An 8662-nucleotide genomic window follows, 5' to 3' on the forward strand; every position below is an offset into this window, starting at 1 on the left:
ATTTTATCACAGAATATCAAACCAATTCAAAAGTATTCTGACAGAATAAAAGATTGGTTAAAAATATGGTAACAGAACAAAAGAGTAATCTGAGAAAATGGTTTATTTTATGGAAGAGATTTAGTCTGGATATTTTATTAAAACCTCAAGATAAAAGATAGCACAAAAGGCATCAACATTAAATTAGAATAGTCAGTTTACTGTGTTTATCAACTGACCAAAAATAGCAAAGTATTCTGGATGCAGCATCAGGTCAGTAGGAAAATATGATACAGTTCACGGCAACTAAAATAAAAGTCAAACTACATTTCAAAATTCTGTAAAATCATTTAACATGAGAGAAAAGTACTGATGCAAACATTAACAATATGCACAGTGAGGAGAAATTAGCTATTATACATAATGGTTTGTTGTTCATTGCAGTAAAGGGCAACATGCAATTAGACATTTTCAAAGAAAAGGTCAGCTTCATTTTTGTGATTAAAGACAGGAGAATAATTCTTAAGAAGAAGGAGATACCCTAGATGCTAAAGAACCAAATCTACAGATTAATTGTATGCCATGATTAGTTAACACGAGGAAATCTGCAGATGCTGGAAATTCAAACAACACACACAAAATGCTGGGGGAACGCAGCAGGCCAGGCAGCATCTATAGGGAGAAGCACTGTCGACGTTTCGGGCTGAGACCCTTTGTCTGGACTAACTGAAAGGAGAGATACTAAGAGACTTGAAAGTAGTGGGGGAGGGGGAATGTGAAATGATAGGAGAAGACCGGAGGGGGTGGGATGAAGCTAAGAGCTGGAAAGGTGATTGGCGAAAGTGATACAGAGCTGGAGAAGGGAAAGGATCATGGGACGGGAGGCCTAGGGAGAAAGAAAGGAGGGGTGGAAGCACCAGAGGGGGATGGAGAACAGGCAGACAACTAAATATGTCAGGGATGGGGTAAGAAGGGGAGGAGGGGCATTAACGGAAGTTAGATAAGTCAATGTTCATGCCATCGGGTTGGAGGCTACCCAGCCGGTATATAAGGTGTTGTTTCTCCAACCTGAGTTTGGATTCATTTTGACAATAGAGGAGGCCATGGATAGACATATCAGAATGGGAATGGGACGTGGAATTAAAATATATGGCCACTGGGAGATCCTGCTTTTTCTGGTGGACCGAGCGTAGGTGTTCTATGAAACAGTCTCCCAGTCTGCATCGGTTCTCACCAATATATAAAAGGCCACACCGGATGCAGTATACCACACCAGCCGACTCACAGGTGAAGTGTCGCCTCACCTGGAAGGACTGTCTGGGACCCTGAATGGTGGTGAGGGAGGAAGTGTAAGGGCAGGTGTAGCACTTGTTCCGTTTACAAGGATAAGTGCCAGGAGGGAGAGCGGTGGGAAGGGATGGGGGGGGCGGGATGAGTGGACAAGGGAGTCACGTAGGGAGCGATCCCTGCGAAAAGCAGAAAGAGTGGGGGAGGGAAAGATGTGCTTGGTAGTGGGATCCTGTTGGAGGTGGTGGAAGTTACGGAGAATTATATGTTGGACCTGAAGGCTGGTGGGGTGGTAGGTGAGGACAAGGGGAACCCTATCCTGAGTGGGGTGGCAGGTGGATGGGGTGAGGGCAGATGTGCGGGAAATGGGAGAGATGCGTTTGAGAGCAGAGTTGATGGTGGACGAAGGGAAGCCCCCTTGTTTAAAGAAGGAAGACATCTCCTTCATCCTGGAATGAAAAGCCTCATCCTGAGAGCAGATGCGACGGAGACGGAGGAATTGTGAGAACGGTGAGAATTGCAAGAGACAGGGTGGGAAGAGGGATAGTCCAGGTAGCTGTGGGAGTTTGTAGGCTTATAGTAGATATCAGTAGATAGGCCGTCTCCAGAGATGGAGACAGAAAGATCAAGAAAGGGGAGGGAGGTGTCAGAAATGGACCAGGAAAATTTGAGGGCAGGGTGAAAGTTAGAGGCAAAGTTAATGAAGTCGACGAGCTCAGCATGCATGCAGGAGGCAGCGCCAATGGAGCTGTTGATGTAGCAAAGGAAAAGAGGGGGATGGATACCAGTATAGACTTGGAACATGGACTGTTCCACAAAGCCAACAAAAAGGCAGGCATAACTGGGATCCATATGGGTGCCCATGGCTACACCCTTGGTTTGGAGGAAGTGGGAGGAGACAAAGGAGAAATTATTGAGAGTAAGAACTAATTCCGCTAGATGGAGGAGAGTGGTGATAGAGGAGAATTGGTTAGGTCTGGAATCCAAAAAAAAGTGAAGAGCTTTGAGACCATCTCAGTGGGGGATGGAGGTACATAGGGATTGGACGTCCATGGTGAAAATAAGACGGTGGGGGCCAGGGAACTTAAAATCATTGAAAAAATTCAAAGCATGTGAAGTGTCACGAACACTTCTTGGGTAGGAGGTAGAAACGGGAAGTGCGGGGTGTGGGAACTATGAGGTTGGTGGCAGTGGATGGGAGATCCCCAGAGCTGATAAGGTTGGTGATGGTATAGGAGACAATGGCCTGGTGCTCCTTAGTGGGGTCATGATCAAGGGGTAAATAAGAGGAGGTATCAGAGAGTTGTCGCTGTGCCTCGGCCAGTTAGAGGTCAGTACGTCAGACGACAACACTCCCCCCTTATCAGCAGGTTTTATAGTGAGGTTGGGATTGGTGCAGAGGGAGCAGAGAGCAGAGCGTTCGGAAGGAGAGAGGTTGGAATTGGAACAGGGTGTGGTGAAGTCGAGATGGTTGATGTCCCATCAGCAATTAGCAATAAAGAGGTCCAGAGCAGGCGGAAGACCAGAGCGGGGTGTCCATGAAGAGGGGGAGGGTTGAGGAGAAGGGTTAATCTTGATTAGTTAAATTGATCAATGATAAAAGGAGTTCAACCCTGAGATTTAATATGACTACAGAGGAGATCCTTATGCTGAGCAGTAGAGGAAATGGCGCAATTGGTTTCAATGCTGAAATTTTCAATTTTGCTGACAAGACAGAACAATTTAATTAAAATTCTTTAAAGTTCCTGATGTTTAATGATGGCTTTAGTGGTTACAGTATATGTTAACAAGTTGTCTTTTTGTATGATTTCAGCACTATCAATATTACAACTTAAATGTCACATGTTCTGAATAGTAAGCAGAAGCACACTTTCTACTTATCCTCATTTAGGAGACAGCAACGAAGAATTTGGGCAAAGGCTGTGAAAAATACAATCCCCAGGTGAAGATATACATTATGAAGCTGACTGTGAATAGTTGCAAGTTCAAATACAACTGGCCAGGAGTACATCAAACATATCCATTGCAGAAGGATTAAATTGAAATTACGTTCTTGAAATGAATGGCAAAAATGTTCAAGGTTTTCCATGTTGTTTCTTGAGGTTAAGAGCCAGAATTTGTCAATTGGGAAACCAAACTATGAAAGACCTTTCCTCAAAAAAGGTAGAAAACCCTGGTGTTTCAAGGATTCTTGAATTGATTCTGAGATACATAAACATTGAGATTTCATGTATTAGCAAAAGAGAAGCTACATGGTTTCCAGGTCCTTATACTTTCTTTTCCATTACATGTGCTAAGTCAATGTCTATCACTACTGAGACTAATTGACCAGGAGTCGCTTCACATTGTTTTATGGTACTAAAATAACATCATGGGTTGCATTAATGTTGGATGTGAGAGATGCAAAAAGAATGAGATTTGCCGATTTCACAGAAAACAACATACCATGCTACAGAGAAATGTTGCTTCTGGCTGAATTGCTGGTGCATCAATGACAGGGTCAAATGAGCTGGGACTACTGGTGAAGAAAGTGCCAAAAGGGGGGCATATTCTTCGTACCTACACAGGAGTCATGGAGACCTTCCAGGCAGTTGCCAGGGAAGTCGCTATAATAAAATAGAGTGCAGTCTCTGAACCATGGGAAAGCCTGCAAAACACTAAAATCCCCAGGCATACTTTGCCTTCCGTGGCTGTTGGAAAGTAGATGAAGTCTCATCTGCTGTTTCTATTGAATTTGGGTGATATCACTAATGCAGCAGAGTAAAATATGCTGGAGGTCAGACACAGCAGCTTGGAATGATCCTAAAGTCAGCTACAGACTCAACCTCCAGGGCCAAAACTTTCAAGGCTCTCTTGTAAGATTGCATTCGTGTTTTTAAGGAATAGGAGACATTGGTGAGGACAAAGAGTGGAAACTGAGCGATCGTCTTTTGGATCTTATGGTTTTGTATGCAACAGGGTTAATGAAATCTGGTTGTTTCATGAATAATAACAACTATCATGCCCAGACCCGTGAGATTGAAAATTCTACTGCAGAAGGATTTTGCATAAGGTGGTAGGTGGGGCCGCTAAAGGATAAAGAAGGCAACATGTGCCTGGAGGCAGAGGAGGTTGGGGAGGTCCTAAATGAATACTTTGCTTCAGTATTCACAAGTGAAAAGGACCTTGATCAGGGTGAGGTTGAAACAGAACAGGCCTGTATGCCGGACAATGCGGAGATTAAGGAAGAAGAAGTGTTGGATCTTCTTGAAATCATCAAGATTGATAAGTCCCCAGGTTGCTGTGGGAAGTGAGAGTAGAGATCCCTGGAGCAGTAGCAATGATCTTTGAATACCGTTTGGCTGCAGGGGAGGTGCCAGAGGACTGGAGAATGGCAAATGTAGTTCCCTTGTTTAAAAAAGGTAATAGGGAGATCCTGGGAACTATAGACCAGTGAGTCTTACATCAGTAGTTTGCAAACTATTGGAAAGGATTATTAAGGATAGGATCTACAAGTATTTGGAGAAGTACAGTCTACTCAAGGATAGTCAACATGGCTTTGTGAAGGAAAGGTCGTGCCTCAAGAGCCTAATTGAGTTTTTTTGAAGAGGTAACAAAAGAAATTGATGAGGGCAGGGTGGTAGATGTGGTCTACATGGATTTTAGCAAGGTATTTGACAAGGTCCCTCATGAGAGACTCATCCAGAAAGTCATGAGGCATGGGATCAGTGGAACCTTGGCTGTTTGGATAAAAAATTGGCTTACAGGAAGAAAGCAGAGGGTAGTAGTGGAACGAAAGTATTCTGCCTGGAGGTCAGTGACTAGTGGAGTGCTGCAAGGATCTGTCCTGGGACCTCTGCTCTTTGTGATTTTTATAAATGACCTGGATGAGGAGGCGAGAGGAATGGGTGAGTAAGTTTGCCATAACATGAAGATTGGAGGAGTTGTGGATGGAGCTGTAGGTTGTCAAAGGTTACAAGAGGATATAGACAGGATGCAGAGTTGGGCAGAAAAGTGGTAGATGGAGTTCAATCCAGATAAGTGTGAGGTGATGCATTTTGTAAGGACAAACCAGAAGGCTGAGTACAGGGTTAATCAGTTACTTAAGAGTGTGAATGAACAAAGGGACCTTGTGGTTCAAATCCATACATCCCTCAAGGTCACTGCACAGGTTGATAGGATAGTTAAGAAAGCCTATGGGATGCTAGGCTTCATTAATAGGAGGATTGAGTTAAGAGTAGAGAGGTCATGTTGCAACTCTACACATCTCTGGGGAGACCACACTTATATTGTGTTTAGTTCTGGTCACCTCATTATAGGAAGAATTTGGAAGCTATGGAGAGGGTGCAGAGGAGATTTACCAGGATGTTGCCTGGATTGGAAAACAAGTCTTATGAGGCAAGGTGAGCAGAGCTGGGACTTTTCTCTTTGGAGCATAGAAGGATGAGAGGGGACTTGTTAGAGGTCTAGAAGATTATGAGAGGCATTGATAGGGTGGTGTGGTGAACTACATATACCTGTCTGGACATGCCCCCTGCTGACTGCTCCTGTGGCTCCTCCCACAGACCCCGGTATAAAGGCGATTGAGGTCTGAGCCCGGCCTCTCAGTCTCCAGGATGTAGTATGGTGGTCAACCACTGCTTGTTCCTTCTTCCAGTCAATAAAAGCCGATAGCTCGTCTTTACGTCTCAGAGAGAGTTATTGATGGTGCATCAGGTGGATAGCCAGTACCTGTTTCCCAGGGCACCAATAGCAAACACCAGAGGGCATATGTACAAAATTAAGGGAGGGAAGTTTAGGGGAGACATCGGGGTAAGTTTTTTACACAGAGGGTTGTGAGTGCCTGGAATGACTTGCCAGGGATGGTGGAGGAGGCTAAAACATTCAAAGTATTTAAGAGCCTCTTGGACAGGCGGATGGATGAAAGAAAAATAGAGGGTTATGGGGTAGTGTGGATTTAGAACTTTTTTAAGGAATATATGGGTTGGCACAACATTGAGGGCTGAAGGGCCTGTACTGTGCTGTAATGTTCTAGTGTCTAGCATGTTGCACTTATATTGATGTAATATGGGGAAATTTCTGCTGAAAAATGAGAAAGCAAATTTTCCAACAGATTGTAGAACACTCAGAACTATGCATAAAATTATTGCATCCATTTTGCTTGTAGTTTTGGAGTTGTATGAACAGGTTTTTAATGCATCACATAGTAATAGATCTGAGTAAAGCATTTTAAATAATTACTTACGTTACTAAATGGTTAACATCCCATTTTAGACAAAGAACTTATGTCATCCACATGGTGTGGATTAGAGTCATTTCAAGGAATTCATTTGCAACACAGCAATGGACCACCTTTGCAATTTATTGAGTTTCGGAAGTGGGTGAGCAGTGCACATGCACCTGTTTATCCTGAGGTCAAGGGGATTGAGAGCTTCATGCTTTAGAAGTGAACATCCTTGAGCAACCAGAGAGATGCTGTGGCCCTAGAAAGTGCACAGTTGCCTCTACTTCTTCAGGAGGTTAAAGAAATTCGGCATGCCCCTTTGAGGCTCAAAATATGTTTAGAGATGCGCCTGGAGAGCATCCTATCCAGAGGCATCACCGCCTGGTATGACAACTGCTCTGCCTGTGACCACAAGAAACTATAGAGAGTTGTGGACGCAGCTTAGCTCATCATATAGATTAGTCTCCCCTCCAAAGACTCTATCTACATTTTTTTGTTGTTTCAGGAAAGCAGACAACATAATGAAAAACCCCAGCCACCCTGAATGTCCTTTCTTCTACCCCCTCCCTTTCATTTGGTGGAAGATACAAAATCATGGAAGTACAAACCATCAGGCACATGCATAACTTCTATTCCTTTATCATTGTTCTCCTAGTATGACAAGATGGACTTCAACCTCGCAATCTTCCTTGTTATAATCTCATAGCACAGTGCCTGTCTTCGCTGCACTTTGTAAATGTAACTCTGTATTCTGTTGTTATTTTCCCCTATACCGTCTCAATGCATTGTCATAATTAAATTATTTGTATGGATAGAATGCAAAACAAAGACTTTCACTGTACCTTACTAGATGCGTCAATAATAAACTGATTTACCTAATCAAATGGAGTAAAGCTGAGCACGGACTTTAACTTCTGACTTTGATAGGTTCATATTTCTCTCTGTGGTTTCCCAACTGTTCCGTTTTGAACATGACTCCAGACTGCCTCACTCTCCTTTGGGAGGGAGGCGTAGGTGTTGCTCATTTCCTTTGGATTCCTGCTCTTCTGTTTTATTTGCATAAGCCTTCACGATAGAAGTACTTTCAACTACTTTTGAGACCTAATATACTTTAGGTATATTCTTGTACACAATTAAGGAAGAGGACAGTAGATTTCAAGAAAATATTTGAAAGCCCGTGAACCAATAAAATAATTAAGGCAATGCAACGACAAACTAAACTCGTGATTTGGAAGTGAAATCTAAGCGAGGTCTGAGAGTTACCTGACTTTGTCTATTTTAATAACATAAACAATGATAGTAAACACCCCACTTCCAGATTTTATTTTGAATTTTCAATTTAGTAGTTTCAAGAAAAAGGAGATTTGTGATGTTTGCCTGGAAATTCTAGTGTACCCTAAAAGTGTGATAACATAACACTCAGAAATGTTTTATGCATTTTAACACTTTGGCATTTCTTTATTAAGCTTTATATTGCCATCTAGAGGTCACACAAAGAGCAACTTTTAGGATTTTCTGCATATTATTTAAATGTAAACAGTGAGAGCATATAAGGAAATAGCACATCTTTGGCCCAAAGAAAAAGCATAGAAAGAATGGAAAAACAGGCTGGGGTGCAATTTCCTGAGAGTGTTTAGTAAAATTATATCTCATAACTTTAAAGAGGAAAGCAGATATTTTGAAGTCATGTTGCAGACAATCTCCTCTGGACAGTTGTTAAATTAATTTCGTAATTTTAGTAAGTTTAACAACAACTTACTGAAAATTGCCCATTTCTTCTATACAACAGTGTTGTTGTACCACAAATTATGTCAGCAATGCGTAACATTGTGCTAATTTGTACTAATATCTCAATCAAGAGTGCCACAATTGTTAAAGGTGTGCATGATGTAGTGGGGTACAAAGATCCCAAGAGCTTCCTTACAAAAGTACAGCATACGTGTATTGAGGCTATTGGTCCAAAGTGCTACTAAACAAATAAAGATCTTAAAGATTCATGCAAGTTTTAATCAGCAGATTAACGTTAGTTAAAGTGTTTGTCACTGGTTGTTAGCAGACTCACTGAAAAAATATCACTTCTAAGTGGCTTCTTTAACCTTTAGTGTTCAGAGATCTGTTCCCACCCACCCACTTCCTATTGCTCCAGATGCCTTCTTTCCTCCAGCATCCTCTCATATTCCACCCAACTCAGAT

General features: G+C 42.4%; 1 long non-coding RNA gene across 2 annotated transcripts in view; it reads right to left on the bottom strand.

Annotated features, from left to right (window-relative positions):
• LOC132391376 (uncharacterized) overlaps nt 1-7517 on the bottom strand; it is a 52870-nt gene extending 45353 nt beyond the window's left edge. For both annotated transcript variants that reach the window (XR_009511187.1, XR_009511186.1), the window contains exon 1: nt 7345-7517. This is a non-coding gene — a long non-coding RNA (uncharacterized LOC132391376). The remainder of the gene's footprint in view (nt 1-7344) is intronic.
• Nucleotides 7518-8662: the final 1145 nt, after the last annotated feature.

This window comes from Hypanus sabinus, chromosome 3 (genome assembly GCF_030144855.1).
Source record: "Hypanus sabinus isolate sHypSab1 chromosome 3, sHypSab1.hap1, whole genome shotgun sequence".
NCBI classification, from domain to species: Eukaryota; Metazoa; Chordata; class Chondrichthyes; order Myliobatiformes; family Dasyatidae; genus Hypanus; species Hypanus sabinus.